At 37.6% G+C, this 16,126-nt stretch overlaps 1 protein-coding gene across 9 annotated transcripts in view; it reads left to right on the top strand.

The window, feature by feature from the left end:
* Nucleotides 1–643: 643 nt before the first annotated feature.
* Nucleotides 644–16,126, top strand: part of mef2cb (myocyte enhancer factor 2cb) — an 82,575-nt gene continuing 67,092 nt past the window's right edge. For 2 of the 9 annotated variants that reach the window (XM_032578856.1, XM_032578855.1), the window contains exons 1-2: nucleotides 644–916; nucleotides 9,544–9,653. The gene's annotated coding sequence lies outside the window, so the exon portion shown is untranslated. Of the gene's footprint in view, nucleotides 917–9,543; nucleotides 9,654–12,290; nucleotides 12,865–16,126 lie in introns of those variants that run through there. The other 7 variants (XM_032578858.1, XM_032578857.1, XM_032578854.1 and 4 more) reach the window with 5 other exon arrangements.

Below are 16,126 nucleotides of genomic sequence, written 5' to 3'. Positions count from 1 at the left end.
AGAAAAAGCAGGAGTGTGGGCGGATTTTAGTCATGGATATACTCAGATAAATGAGCTTATAATTACTAAATTATAGGTGTATACCAGTGCACCTGGTATTTTGATATTTGTCAAGATGCTATCAATGCTCAGTAATTTCTTCCAGTAGTTAATTTATTTATGATTCACATAGAGTACACTGACTCCGGTTATGAAAGGGGCAGGATTATTTGTCACATCCAAATGTATTTATTTTTATCGTGTTCTGGAGCGGGAACATCCTAGATCATCATATTTGACACAAATAAAATGTTTACTTTAATATTTACTCATATTCAAACAAGTTATTTTACTTATTATAGTAGAGCATCTATGTAGAATGCTTGCTCACAGGATGAAGAGATTTTCTGTAAGATACATAAAGCATGCATACTAATTTTTAAAATTAGGAGCTTTGTTTACAAAGTCACACATGCAGGCATGAGTCTTTGCATGTGAAGGGACAAAGGTAGTCTTTTTTTGCCCATGTGAAGGTTGCAGGATTCTTGGGAGGGCACATATGCCAGTGCCGACAAGTGACACTGATCCGTCGGAAGGCTAAATTTATGCAAGACTGATAGGGGCAGGTGCACTTAGCTGGGACAGTGGCACAGGGTGGTCGGAAAGAAGCAGACCTGATTTCAGTCCAGGCAGAGATCGGGGGCAAACACACAACCCAAATAGGGGTTTCTTTTCAAAGCCAGCTGGTCTGGCTTTAATTCATGCAGGACATCGAACTTAAACTAATTTTTCTCTCTTTTTTTCTGTAATTATTTTTTTTTTACAGTCTTTATTGTTGTTTAGATTTTTAAACAGGTTTGCTCTACTTTTTTTAACATTTGGGCCTCAGCTGGTTCTGCAGGGTGTAACTTCCTGGGGAAGCAGAGAAAAGGCACGGGTGAGTTTTCACAGAACAATCTATTCCTTTCCTTTTCCCCCCCATCTTGTCTGAATGTCATTCTGTCAGTGGAAAACCCTGTACCCTCCAGGATGTTAGGCCATACATGGCAGACCGGTTCAAAACATGTGTAACAGATTAAGCCGTGATTTTGATATTGGTTCAACTCTGTTCAAAAAGTTCTAAAATTTCTTTAGATGTTTTTCTGTTATTTTATTCCAAAACTAAAGTAGATTTTATCTCACCAGACTGACAGTTAAGAAAAACAGTTGATTTCAACTAAGGTGGAAGCAAAAATTTGGAGAAAGTTTCACATATGAACTTTAGGCTACTTTCATATATGTAGTTTGTTTTGCAAATGACCACACAAAACAGAAGTCTCCAATCTTTTTCTCTTTTTGTTTTGTGCCAAATATATATTTTGCATAAGACTTTGAAAAGTTAGTGAGAGGAACAAAAACATTAATTCACTTAGAGTTTTGTTAGGTTTAAAACTGTTCCATTCTCCTTATTACACCAAACCATACCAAACCAATTTTGCCAACTCATACAAGTAGAACTCGCAGTATATCATTTTCTCATTTGCTTTCCTCATGGAGAACCACTAATTCCCAAAAATTTAGAACCTTAGAAACTTTGACCCAGTTTACGGGAACTGCTTAGCCCTCACATATTAGCTTTACCAGCTCTGAATTCCCTGGCTTTGATGGTCACCAGAGTTGAGGAAACGCGTTGTTTTCTTTCTCTGTAGGGTGGTGAATGCTCTCACACTGTTGCCTTTTTGCCTTTGAAAGTAACCTCATCCTGTCAGCTTGCTTTCAAGCTCTGCAACTGGTTTAATTCTTGTTTTTAGTTATTGATGTAGCAAGGTAGAAACTTGAGCAGGGTGCCAATTTATTTTTATTGGTAGCGGAAGAGTGATATAATGTATGTATCCAATTATTATTAGTTGGTATGCTCACCAAGTGTAACTCAGTTAAATTCCTAAAGAAATTTGATGTTATATCTATTTTCTACTCACACTAATTTAATTGCAAGAAAGTGAATGTTTAAGCAGTTGTTTAATTTGCTGTTTCAGTTGATTATATTATAGATGAAGTTAATCCAGATGCTTTGTGGTTACAATGTTTTCGTCATTGGAAAAAGTGTATTTCATTGAATTCAGTCAGTCATTCAATTTTAAACAAATTACAACTGTACCATGACTTATTGCACATATGGGAGCAGTTTTGATAGCAGTGGTATGGAAAGCATGGTGTTGTGATACATTAATGGCTTACAGAAACAGTGAGTAATTTTGCTCACATTATGCCTTTTTTATTTGCTCTTCCCTTTGTTATTTAACTCTGGGAGATTTCCAGCAGCGTTATGTCCTCCTGTATGATAACTCCTTTTCCTTCTAGCCCCTCTGAGCGGAGCTGAGGCCAGAAAACAGTATGACGCTCCGCTGCCGCGATACATTGCTTGTGTGCTGGGGCCGCCTGAATCTACAAAACACAAGCGCTGGAGCTAGGCGGCTCTTTTGATCTGCGGCTAATCTCAATTGCCTGCTTCCCCTCTGATCATGTATGAATAAGAATGAGTCGAGGGTGATCCTGAAGGCACAAAGAGCTTTAGACGGTGCCGCTCGTCTGCCAAGCTCCACCATGTAGCACAAGCCGGAGCCCGTGGCCGCTATAGGCCCCACAATCGCACACATGAGCTGGGGATTCCTCATTTAGACACATTTATTCCTCTGCGCTCCCTTTTCTTCTCTGCGAGATGTTATCTGATGCTTGTTAGGAGTGTGGGAGAAATTGTGTATCCACACCAAATGATCTTTAATTGTCCGTAGAATTGGCAGAGGTCAACAGCTGCAGGAAGAACATATGCCAAGTCATTGTGAGTAAAGGATTTTGAAACAGTGAAAACTAGAAACCTTTCTGTGGCACAGAGAAATAATAAAAGGAGGAAAGATAGATAGATACTATGCCAGACAGATTTCTGAACACTGTTGTCCATTGAAAAAATGTTACTCAGTGCACAACTTCTACCTAATTACTAGTTTAATGTGGCTAGAACTTGTTTCTTTGGTTCTATAAACTGAGTCAGATTTGAATATTTTATAGGACAAAATAACATATACATGTACTGAAAACTCTTAAAAAATCTGAAGTAGTGCATATACGGCTAGCGCAAGGTAGCAGTTTTCAGTGTGGTTAAAACAAACTACATTTAATAGTTACCATGAAATAATATCACAAAACTGCCAGTTTTCCAGTTTTAGCAACAAGAGTCTAACCCCGAATTTACACTGCCTGCGTCTCCGCTCTGCCACGGAACAGACTCTGCAGTAAATGTGCACCCACTGTAGTCAATGAGAGCATTTACACTGCGTCTGCATGGCAGCTTTGTGCTCATCTCCTCTGCAAAACCAACCATCAAAATTAGAACTAATCCTGTTTTTGATGGACGCAGAAGCAAATGCAGAGTCCATCTTCAAAGATCACATCACTCCAACAGAAAAAGCTGAGATGGATGCAGGGTAAATCTGCAGTTACAGTGCTCTTGTCCAGAGCTAGACAAATATATAATTAAGTTTGTGCCCTCCATGCTAGCAGGGGGCCCTCAAGAGCACTTTACTCCTTATAAAGAATACATATACCATACGTTCACATTTGTAGTTGTGTTGATCAAAAAACAGACTGCCTCCTTTTCCCCATCCCCCAAGAAGGCGCAATATAGTGATGGTCTATTTTTGTTCTTACCAATTAAACTCTTACCAGTTAAACTGAAACATAGACTGGGTTAGTTTGAACTATTTCAACAGTTTTGAAATGCAAATGTTCATCCAGGTAAACTTAGATCTTGGCATTTACGTGTTACATTATGACTGACCAACGTTAGAAACTAGGCACTCTGAAACTCACACTATCCCAAATTATATTAACCATATGCAGTCAGAGTGAGAGCATATCCAATCCATAGAAGGCAAACCCATACAATAAATAACCCTAAACTCTCCCTGCCAAATGTTGTACTTGGTAAAGAATGCAATGGAAACCAATGTTTCTTGGCCATTTGTCCAATAGGTACAGAACTACATTATTGATAAAGTCTCAAAGCACAATATGAACAAGAGTGAGGGACAATGAACATCATCAGTGACTAGTGTGTGCTAGAAAATCTGACTTTGCAAACAAACTTCAATAGGATAATTATGCATCTTAACTCATCATCTATCTGTGCAAATATAATCTCGCTCCCATTTCTGCACTCCCTACACTTTGACATGTGCAGTTTTTTTACACAACTTCAGGAAATTCTAGTGGGCACTCCTTGAACTGAGACCAAAAAAACAAAAGGAATGCCAGCATCTCCCCTTGCTAAGCACAATTAGAGAAAGGGCAGCAAGAACAATGAAATAACTGTGCCTGCTCTGGAGCGGCTCATACCGAATTATTTCCCAACCATTCAAAGCGGAGGAAAAATCATTAACAGAAAGTAAGTTTTTTTTCTCTCTCTCAAAGCAATCTAGAGGAGACAAAAAGAGTGCTTAGCCCTTGATATATACAGACTGAAAGCATGACAGAAGATTTAGGAACAGAAAGAGAGGTTAGAGAAACAACAGTGTCAGGGATTAGAATGAAAAAAACTCAAGTAAATTAAAATGAAAATAATTAGAATGCAGTATGAAGGATAATTTCAACAAGTATTTAATCTCTATTTAAAATGACTTGTTTTTAGAGATGATAATTCTGCTAAATTGCATTGCTAAAAAGCTGTTAATGCATGGTTTAAGTTACTGATTTATTTTTGCACGAGGGATACCTCCAAGTTAACACTAAACTGAGACATTTCATTCGGTTTGAGAAGGGAGCAGACCTCCCCTACAGGCTGCACACTTAACTGCAGTGTGAGTGTGTATTTAATCTGTAGCAGATGGTTCCCCCTTGGCACCTGTCATACAGTAGGCACATTAATGCTATATATGAAATTAAAGAGCTGTGATTAGAAACCGGATCGATATGTAGTCACTCTGCAGGTGTTTAATGAAATATGAATTCCAATCTTTTTCTTGTTCTGTTTTCTTCAAAATATCCAGATGTTAAGTGTTTATTTTATTGAAATTATAAAAATTAAGAGGAAAATTTCCTACTATTAGAGTCAAGTAAGAATGGATGTTTTGGTGTGTGAATGTACAAACACGCATTCATATGATGGTGTGAAAAAAAAGCAAAAAAAAAAAAAAAAAGCAACAGGCCTGACCAACAGTTTACCCGGCAGAGCTTCATCTGAGGCTGTCTGCATGGTCACAGGACCAAAGAGCTGTTCTGATGTTGTAACTGGAGCCCCGGGCGCAACAAAAGCAGAGCTTGTTGTTGAGCTTGTGATTCATCCATAATGCAGAAAAGGTGTACAGACAGAACACTGTTTGTTAAATACAACACATGCAAATCCCATGTGACACAGCTTGGAGAGAGCCTACCTTGTGGCCATTGCAGTTTAGAAGTCCTCCTGACCTTGTTGTTATTGTGTTCAAGTTTATACTTAAACTCTTTACATGATCTGTCATCATTGGGTTTTATGACGTTTGGTGTGACTGTCTGTGATTTTGATGACAAAAATCAAACTAGAAAAAAATTTACTTTTCAGGGGAGTTGTTTTAGGGGTTCTTTTTTGCATAATCTAAGTAAGAAACACTTAAATTCTCTAAATGGGCTGTTTTTAAGTTAAAGTTGTAATATATATTCATCATGGAGTAATGCAGCTGTTTGCGTCTGTTTGGAAAGTAAGCATGGACTAGAATTAAGATAGTTAAGGTTTTGATGCCATTAAGATTTTCTGATATGCCGTTCCTTTGATTAGGTCCTTTTAATGAGAAGCCAGAGAAACTGCAAGAGTATCCAGAGCTTTCCCAGACTTTAAGGAGCTTTAGGTCCTGCGGATCCGCCCTCTTTTTCTCATGTTGTTGTGCACTGGTGGTCAGCTGGCTGAATGAAGGCAACTTCTACACTTTTCTATTCCTTAGAAGGAAAACAATTTACAAATTTTGAAAATGTTTAAATCATGGACAGTCATGGAGCTCTGGCTATCTCACTTTTTATGATATTATGTTACTGTTTTAAAACCGCACCTGGTAGCAGATGTGCAACATGTAATGCTGTATAAAGAGCAGAAAGGCAAAACTGTGTAATATTCTATGCAATTATCACCTCAGGACTGTAACTAAAATTAGCTAGAATTTATTCTACATTTTTAATAAAGTATTTTTTTTTTAGCAAGAATGTATGTTATGCATTTTTGTTTGTGACAGTATTAAAAATGATGGTGTTTTTTTGCTCAAGGTTATCATGCTGCGAAAGTGTGACATACCTTGAGCTTTTTATCAAAATAGACAACAATCGGTTATTGTTATTTGTCCTGGAGTCATAATAACAATTATGTCTAATTGTTTAGCAAAAAAATTACTTAATTTAATAATGCACGTTTGGGTAGGTAAATTATCTTGTGGTGAAAAAGAAAAAAAAAGAAAAAAATAACAAATACAACATAGCTGTATTGCTTCTTTGTTTTTAAATAAAAATTAATATAGAACATTAAATTCATAATTTATTTAGATATAAATACCACATTGATAGAAAAATATCTCTTTAGGTTTTTTTTTTATAATAGGAAGAAAAAAGAAAATCAGTGGATCACAAATGTTGTTGTTTCGTACATTTAATATTAGCAAAGTGTGCTTCCATGACTTGAGTGAATCAAAATACATTTTTATCACCTTTCCTCCTCTAATTATAATTTACAGTGGTAGAATTTCTAGCAGCATAATTACTGGTGATGTTACCCTCTGAGTTTTCTTATCAATCTTATTAATAAGGAGCTTGAAATCGTATTAAATACAAGGCTTTGCAAGCTAATAAAATTAGAAAAAGCAGAGAAAAGGAATTCTCTCTCCTCTGCAAAGTGTGACGTGACTCCTAAAGTGGAGATATCTCTCCAGATGTTTGGGTTGAGCATGTCCTGAATATGTATGCTAAATTTAACAGGATGGATAAAAGACAATTCAATCAAAAAGTGTTTCATCCTTGCACAAAATTAAGAACTACATAATTAAATTGAAAATATTAAACCAAAAATGATACATTTTCATAAAGCTCAAGAATAAAATTTTAGAATAAAATTTGTTTTACACATGCTTTTACACTGAATAATATGCAGACACTTGACTAAAAATATTATCTCTCATCATGCCCCTCAGACACATACAGTATATCTTCTAAAAGTAAGAAAGAAAGCATGCAACAATATTCAAACCTATGTGCAAAAGGGAAATCTATAGCTTCTCAGCTGAGCCTGTGAGGTAAAATGGCCTACAGGTCTTTTTGTCCCCACCGTGAAGGCTTTGGTCGTCACATCATGTAGCATCAATCTACTGTCAAAACACCAAACGTCTCCAAAATTCATTAGGGAAACAAGCGCAGGAAACAGCGACTGAAACCTGTAAATACCAAGTAAAGCTGGGAGCATCCTCAGACATATCCGACATACAACAAATACTCCGCTCGTCTCCCACAGCCTCTGTAATAGCCGGCTAATTCTCAGGAGCGGCGAGGCAGAGTGCTTGACAACATCATCGACTGTGACAGGCAGATTGTATTTTCACGTGAGCGTGATCGACAACAGATTGCACTGAGCCCGGGCTGTTCCTGTTTGCCCTGGAAATGTGTTTGTGTTTATCTTTTGCTTGAAGAGAGGCATTCCTTTCCCTCTCTCCTCCTCCCTCTCTCCCTGTTTCTCTGTTACCAAAAACACGCATTTTTAGATGAACCACTCCGCGTCTGTTTGCGTGTGTGTGTCAGAGCATCTGTGTGTGACACAGGCTGTAAAGTGACTGCCAGGAGAGGCTTAAGAAACAATCCAAGCAAGATCAATATCAGCAAACCGCACTTATGTGTCTGACTTAACATCCAGTTGCAGTTTCCCCTGTTCTCTTTACATGCCAAACCTCACAGTAAACTACATTTAGCTGATGGCCTGAGGAGTGCGTGTACATGCTGTGACATATTGTAATTGCATAATTGTGTTGGCAAACTGTAAAACAAATTTTATTTTCCCCCATCGGGCTTTGATGCGACTGTCAAACCCACACTTGAACACACTCTCACACTCCCTCCTCTGTATGTTAAGCGCAGCCTTATAGGAGTAGGAGGGAAGGAAGATCTGGGCCAAGAAAGTTTCAGGTGGAAAAAAAAACTATTAAAAATAGTTTGACATAGTATACAAAATTCAAAGGGATAATTCAGAACTTTTTAGGGAAGGTTTTGTTTACAAATTATAAGGAGTTAATATCTCACCTGGAGTAGATACCTCTCTAATTGTCGTCATTTCATATGAATCCTGATTATATGGACAAGGAGGCAAAAGCCAACACAGAATAAGAGAGGGGCCAGGACCAGTGCAAACTTCTTAAAACAGCTCTTGAACCAGCTTCAATCTTAAAAACGTCATGGTGGTTTATGCAAATGCTACCTCATTAACTTGTAAACTATTGTCATCTTCGAATTGCTTACTGACACGAGAAATGGAGCCGGGAGTCTGTGTGCTACCATTGATCCTTCTTTGTGAAACAGTTACTAGCAACTGAACAAATAAAGATTCCCCGCAAACCCCTGAGAGTAACTACTTGACTGAAAGGCAACATAGTATAAAAATCAATAAAATATCTCTGAGTCAATCTGCTATTTCATCTTGATCCTGCACTGCTTTACTTTTGTATCAGACTCATCAGAAATGTTTTGAATATCCCCTTTTAGTATGTGTTTCACAAAGGAAATCAATGGTGGTAGAATGCCTTCAACCTCCATTGCTAATGTAAATAATCATTGGCTTATCTGTAAATAACTGCTCAATGCAAATCAAATGTGACAACCGGTAAAATTTTTCAGAAAAAAAAGCATTTGCATAAACCACAATGACATTTTTGAGATTAGACTTGATACTACACAATAAATATTTAATTGGTTTTGGCTCCTGTTGGGCAGGCTGATAACTTCTAACTAATCTTGATGTGTGCTATTTGAAGATGTCAAAAGAATTATTGACTGCAGGATTGATTTTAAGTGCTTGTAACTATTATACACAATCTCACTTAAAAAATAAAATTTAACTATCGCTTTAATCCACAACTGTTTGTAACCACATATGTGTCACAAGTTTTACAGATATCTCAGCTTAGTAGCAAAAGTAATACACATTGAAATACACAGTACAATAAGATTTTGATTTGGTCATGGATCTACAGTGTTCTTGAATATTAAATATGCAGTGGGACTTCCCTGCTTTGGATTAAGGGTAAGAGCACTGATAAAGCTGGATGTATGCCTTCATTGTAGTTTTACAGTTATGTGCCCCTATATGAATATGCATGAGCTAACGATCACATTGTTTTAATGATTTTACACCATTTAAATGTATTCAATCCATAGCCTCCAATTTATTCAGACGCCTGCATGTGGTCATTATACATACATACACACACACACCCACATATTTCAAGAGAAAAATATTTTAAAGTATATTCACAGATTCACTGGAAGGTTCCTACTTCCTCCTGTCATGTCTCTGCACTTTGTTTCTCTTTCCAGGTGCCATTAAATGACAACCTCAAGCATTGCAATGCAGAAAGGACCTCTCCAATGAGCTGCTGGCAGACAGTGTAGAGAGCAAGACAGAAGACGAAGGAACGCTGAATGTGGTATAACCAAAAAAAACAAACAAACACCTATGCATGTTGATGTATCCCTTAGCGTGTCTACGCACAGTCGAAACAGAGGTCTGAAGGGGGAGAAAAAGTGTCTGCAGAGGTTGTAAAAACTGTGTACTCATTGTTTCACTTGCTATTGATATCTGACATGTTCACATTATGAACTCAGGGTGTCTAACAGACTACTCCTTATTGATTATCATGGAGGACCAGGGTCCAGAGGAAATGCTATTAAAGATTAAAGGGTCATGTGATGTGAAGGTGGCACACAGAGTTATCAGACACCAGCGGCTTCAGTTACATGCTGTAATGTCCATCCGTCAAACATATTAGCCAGCTTGATTTATTTATTAACCCTTGTTCCCCACATTTCCTAACTTGAATAACTACGTGGCAAGATTGCAGCTTACACTCCACAGAAAGGCAAAGAGGGACTCATATTTTGTGCATTAGGCTTATGGGAAGGACTTAACTGTTTGGTGTAGATTTCAGAGTATGAATTGATACAGCAAAAATATAATACTAAACTCAAGTGAAACCAGGGTATCACAGATATATTTTACAGGAGACATTACACACTGAACCAGCAACTGTAAATATAGTGAATATTCGTAATATAAACATGGCTACTGTGTGTGTGTGTGGGGGGGGGGGCAGCATAAAAACTTGTAGTCTGCTTATGGTCATCTCCAGTTGTTAGAAAGTGGACAACCCCCTTTTTTGTTCACAGAATACGCCTTGTAATATATTATTGCTGAACACTGCAGTTGACAAACAATGATGAAGGCTAAACTCAGACTGGATTGCCTTGGATGAGCTCTAGTTCAACATCTATACCTAGACTGGACAAGGCTACACTGAATAACTCTATACAGGACCAACAGTGTTTGTTTTTGGCATTATGAAAATCTAAAATCAGGACATGTGTGGAAAAACACAGCATAATACATGTTCTCGTCAAACATCACCAGAAACTTTAACTGTATTGTGTCATGATGTACGGTAATTTTTTTAAAATGCAGTTTGGATTTGTAAAGCCTATATGTGGCAATAAACAAAAATTGACATTCTTACCCAAACATATGGTCAAAATCTATTATTGTTTCCTCTCATATACAATCACCACTGAATGAGAATAATAAAACTATTATAATAAATCTAGGTATTTAACAAATTCTATAAGATACATATTTCTGCACAAAGCCACTGCACTGTCTGTCTTATCTCAAGTGGCGAACTTACTGTTCTAATTGACACTAATAGAGTGGATGTTTGGAAATCATTTGGCTGGATGGATAAAGAGTTGCTTACTTACTGTCTGCTGCGAGGGCTTATCTGCATGAAATAGCTAAGACTTGGATAGATGGAACGAAAACCTGAGAATGTACAGTCTTTCTATATCCAAAGAGAATCATTTTCCTTAAGATATACCAGAGGATTTGACTTTTCAGTCTCTGTGTTAAACAGCAAATCATTTAGTACAATACTTTACTTTTCTTCTGAAGTCCCAGAAAGAGATGGGTTTTCCCCCCTGCACTAACAAAACCAGTTGTTAGAATTGGCAAATATTGTCTTTGGGTAGATTTTCATCAGCATTTTAGGGCTCAAGTTATGTAAGTTTGCCAATAAAGTTGTCAAATTTCAATTTTTGAAATGTACATGCTCAAAAATTCTAACATTTATTGAGCTTAATATATTCATCTTGTTTGTTCAGGCATTATAACTGTTGCCTAACTATTAAAAACACATTGTATTATTGAAATGCTGTAAGCTTATAAAATCTGTTCTTAAGAGAAGAGATGTACATGTTTTTTTGGAAACCAATGCATAAGTTAGGCAACAACTATTTCCATGTTGAAGTTGGTTGGACTACAATTTTGACTTCAAAATTAGTGCCATCACTAAACTAGCTGGATACCCAATTAAATTCTTGTTCCAACACAGAGCCTATCTAAACCATTATTGAACATTGCATTTATAAACAAACACACTTGATTAAAGTTTCTGGTGATTTCCATTGGTAACGTTTAATGCCCTCTGAAACTTATTTTTTACAGTGCATAATAAATGAGAATTTGGCTAAACCGACGTCTGCATACAAATAAAACATGTAAGAAGGATTTATCATCAAAACTAAGTACTTACTTCAGATGGATCTATTGATATTATTAATGAATGTTACTGGATTTACAAAGTAATGTTTTGTTTAAGTTTAAATAACGGCTTATATCATTAAAAACACACTTTTACAGTATTCTTTTAATTTAATAGGCATATAAAAGTCCAGAAGCCTTTTTTTGTTGTTGTTGTTGTTTAGCAAATTATGGTTGATTTCCGATGAAAGGGGTAAAAAAAAACTAAGTTTCCCACAATGAGCACTACAACTTCGGCGGCTTTTTAAAAATAGACTGCAGACGCGCTCTCTGTTGGTTCATTAGTTAAATAGACATGAGCCCATCATCTTCCTTTAGTGGTCCTCTCGGAGCAGTTAATCGTGTGTCCACTCTATCGGGACTGCCGTGATAATAAAGAATTAAGAAACCATGCCTCGTTCATTAAAGTAGTGTGGGGAAATGTGAGACCGCCCCCTTTCAGGAGTCAAAAAAAAGGAGAAGGGGGGGAATGATTATTGCTTCTCGCACAGGGTGGGAGAGTAGAAAGGTTTCAGGCAAACATTCGGTCTGGATTTGAGGGAAAGACAGAAACAGCGCTCTCAACACCAGTGTCAGGCTCCCAGACATCCCGCACTTCACTGGCACCTCCCTCCACCTCTAACACCGAGTCCCGCTCCTCTCACCGGCACCTCTTGGAGGGAACAGGCGAAGCGTCCTCACCGCCTCCAGAGAAGATACTGTCCGATCACAGAGAGGGTGGGGGGAGACGCACACACAGAGCACAGAGTAAGAGTGAGAGAGAGAGAGAGAGAGAGAGAGAGCGAACGAGAGAGAGACAGAGAGAGAGAGAGAGTAGTTTGGTTTGATATTATACAGACTCCTACCACGTACTGTACGTTACTTTTTTTTCTTACCCGGCGCCGTCTTCTGCTAAGTTGCGCTCCTGGATTTTAAGTGCGTCTCAGCGAACTCCGTCCCCCCCCCATCAGGCAGCGGCTTCACTCTTCCTGTCAAACAGCCGGGCCAAACAACCGGCGGACCCGCTTGTTGTTTCTTTCATCCCGAAGAAGATTTCATACCAAACAAAAGTAAGTACCCGCCGCGTTAACACTTGGCACTCACTCACCCAAGAAGTGCAGCGTCATTTACATATAGAGATCTTTATTTCTAAGGGGAAAGTTAGCGGCTCTATTTTGACGCGCGCAGCTCGTCAACAAAGTACATTAACTGCGCGTATCGATTTGTTGTGACCTCCGCCGGTGTCAACTCTGTACTATCATTACAAGGTGACATCAAATAGCTGGTTATGTTCTATTAGAAAGAGGCCAAATGAGTTTCATTTCATGTCATTGCTAATGTTACTGTTGTGGTGACCTTGTTCAGCTTTGTAGAGTCCACATACACAAAGCCACATAAAGTGAAATGAAGCGCGCTCCTAAAAATATTATACACAACTATATAATATATATAACAGTTCTATAGGCGTAGATAGAGTATATATATATATATATATATATATATATATATATATATATATATATATATATATATATATATATATATATATATATATAATATTAAATAAACTTTTAGACCAAGTGGAAAAATTGGCAAGTAGGCTTGAAATTTTCAGCGTATTGTGCATATTTCTATCTTTTTATACACATGTAAGCATGCCATGCCACAATTCATGGATTAAAGTGCAAATATGATATAGCTAGAAACTCTCCTTAAATTATTTTATTACAACAAAAGGATTTTCATATTGCAGCAGGACACAGTTTGATAGACTTACTTGGGTGTTAATTTATGCAGAGCCACACAGAACAGTTTTGTAAATCAGTCCTTTTGGAGAGTGTTACTGATGTTCAGGCTGAGCTAACAATTCATTTTCTGTGACTTTGTGATTGAGACTGACTTACTGTAACCACTACAAGGAGTGTGATATATTTACAAGGTGAGCACAGTTGAGTCTCCTGTGGCACAACTGAACCTGTTGCAGTGAGAGGATTAATAAGGACAATATAATTAACTTGTGCCAACTTTCACAGGTTGCCACCTCAGAGTTGAATTAAACCCCCTGCACTGTTTGTTTCATTTTAGAAGTGTACGGGCTCCATACAGAAATATCTTATGCTACGTTTAAATCTAAGACTGTGAGGAAAGTTGATATCTAAGTACATTTTCTTATATTTTAATGTTGTGAGGAAAATGTGAGGAAATACGGTGGGAATTTTACCTGCAATTTTAAGCTCAATATAATTTAGTAAATACTTAAAGTAAAAGAAAACAGTTTTTGAAAAAAATTTTTTTTACAGAAGTTTAGAATTTTTTTTACTCTGACTGACAAACTTATAGAAATGTAAAACATCACCCTTGAAAGGAAATATCCTAAGTTGACAAATTTTGCAGCATGTTGGAACGGCTTATTGGTTCTGTGTAATGCGCACTACATACCTTCAGTCAGTGCACAGTTGTTTCTTGCCGTGAATTCAAAAACAGAAGAGGCACTTACTCTCTGTTTAAAGTATTCTGCATCTAAGAGACATTATTTTAAAAGGTCAGCTTAAATTGCTATTTTTTTTAATTTTGTCCCACCAAAGTTTGTCATCTCTTTTAGTGAATTGTAATTTTATCAAAAATATACACTCTTTAGTCACAAAGATCTTACACGTGGCCTTCCCTCCCCTGACCATTGTCAATGAAGCTGTTCTGTGTGGCCTCTCTGGCCTGTTGCTCTCTTGGGATTAAGCGTTAGGTTAATCCGCTCAGAGGAAGGTGAGCACTCGCATGTGGACCTACGATTACACACAGAGGACTCCTGTCATCCAAGCTCTGTAATCTCAGAGACCCTTCACACACACACACACACACACATCCCCACATGCAGACGTCTGCTGCGAACAAGCACGCGCGAGTGCAAAGACGAAACCAGGTTCCCTGTCTGTCCTTCCCTTACACACACAGACACACACACGCGCGCTCGCCCTTTTTTGCATCAGAGGACGCATCGACACCCACACTTATCTGGCCTGCGCTGCAGTTGCTTCTCCTGTTTAGCTTAAGTCCTTCCACCTCCTGACAAATCATTTGGGATTTTGAATGCCGATTCACAAAACCAACAGTGACAATACACTCTTACCCTTCTCACAGAGAGGGATTAGAAGGTCACGTGTCCCTCTGATTGGCTGGGGCATTGAGCCGATTGTTAGGGCACTTTGCTGTACACCAGGGGCTCAGCGGAGCTTTAGTTAAGTGATGGGAAGGGACACTTTGTATTTCCAGCTTTTGAAAGGTTTTGCCATGTGTTTAAAAAAAAAAAAAGAAAAAACTTTGGCAAAATCTGCAGTGACCAGACAGATCTTCATTAGTTTAATTTCCTGCCTATGAAAAGTGAAATATAATGAGAAAGTTAACTTGTGACTACTGTAACATGTTAGCCATTTTTAGAAGAAGTCCCACTATGTGTGCTGCTCTGAGCAGAGACATTCAGTATAGCACAAAAGGCTCAGTTCAAGATTCCCTCATCATGGAAAACCAGATCTGTGAAAACATTCTTAATGAAAACATCAAATGTATTTATGTTAAAGCAAATAGTTTAATAGCGCCCTTTTTGGTGTGCTTCAAAGTTTTTTTTTTCACTAATGGTTTCAAATATTTTAGAAGGAGTTTGCACAGTTTGCACAGTTAAACATTCATTTGCAGATTGCCGGCTGGCAAGATCTAGAGGGAGATATTGAGAAACTGTAATTGGACTTCATGCCCTATGGCTCAAATGAAAAGGTAATATGAGAGTCAATTGTGGAGAATTATATTTACTCTAGATCATGAGAAAAATACCTGAAACAACTGAGAGTTGTCTCTTCTGTGTACATTTCCCTCTCTCTCCCTCTTTCTTTATATATATATATATATCTTGAATTCAATTTCGAATGAAAGTCTTTAATTTTTGTTTGTTAGCAAGTGAAAGTTCTTACAACCATATGTGTGTTTTTTTCTCTTCATATGCTCAAGACACGGTTCTTCTTCTGCAGTTTCCATTTGTTTTTGTATTGTTTTATAATTGCTCGGAAAAGTGTCCGGCTGAACTTCAGCATGTGTTTATTTGTTAATTTTCAACACACTCTCCTCTCCTTGTCTCTAATGTTGAGAATATTCAAAATCTCTCTCCACATGGATCTTTGCCTTACACAAACCTAGTCGTCGTTTCTTCATAGAAGCCTAAAATCACTTCACACAAAAAGAACTTAAGAAAGTGTCAGTAATCTAAATAAACAATTCACTTCTTGGATGTGTTGAATGCATACATTTGAATATGTCCTGGTTTTTGCATAATAATTCAAAACATTC

This window comes from Xiphophorus hellerii, chromosome 12 (assembly GCF_003331165.1).
Source record: "Xiphophorus hellerii strain 12219 chromosome 12, Xiphophorus_hellerii-4.1, whole genome shotgun sequence".
Classification (NCBI taxonomy): Eukaryota; Metazoa; Chordata; class Actinopteri; order Cyprinodontiformes; family Poeciliidae; genus Xiphophorus; species Xiphophorus hellerii.
Note: the sequence above shows the minus strand (reverse complement) of the source record. Positions and strands in the feature narration are given on the sequence as shown.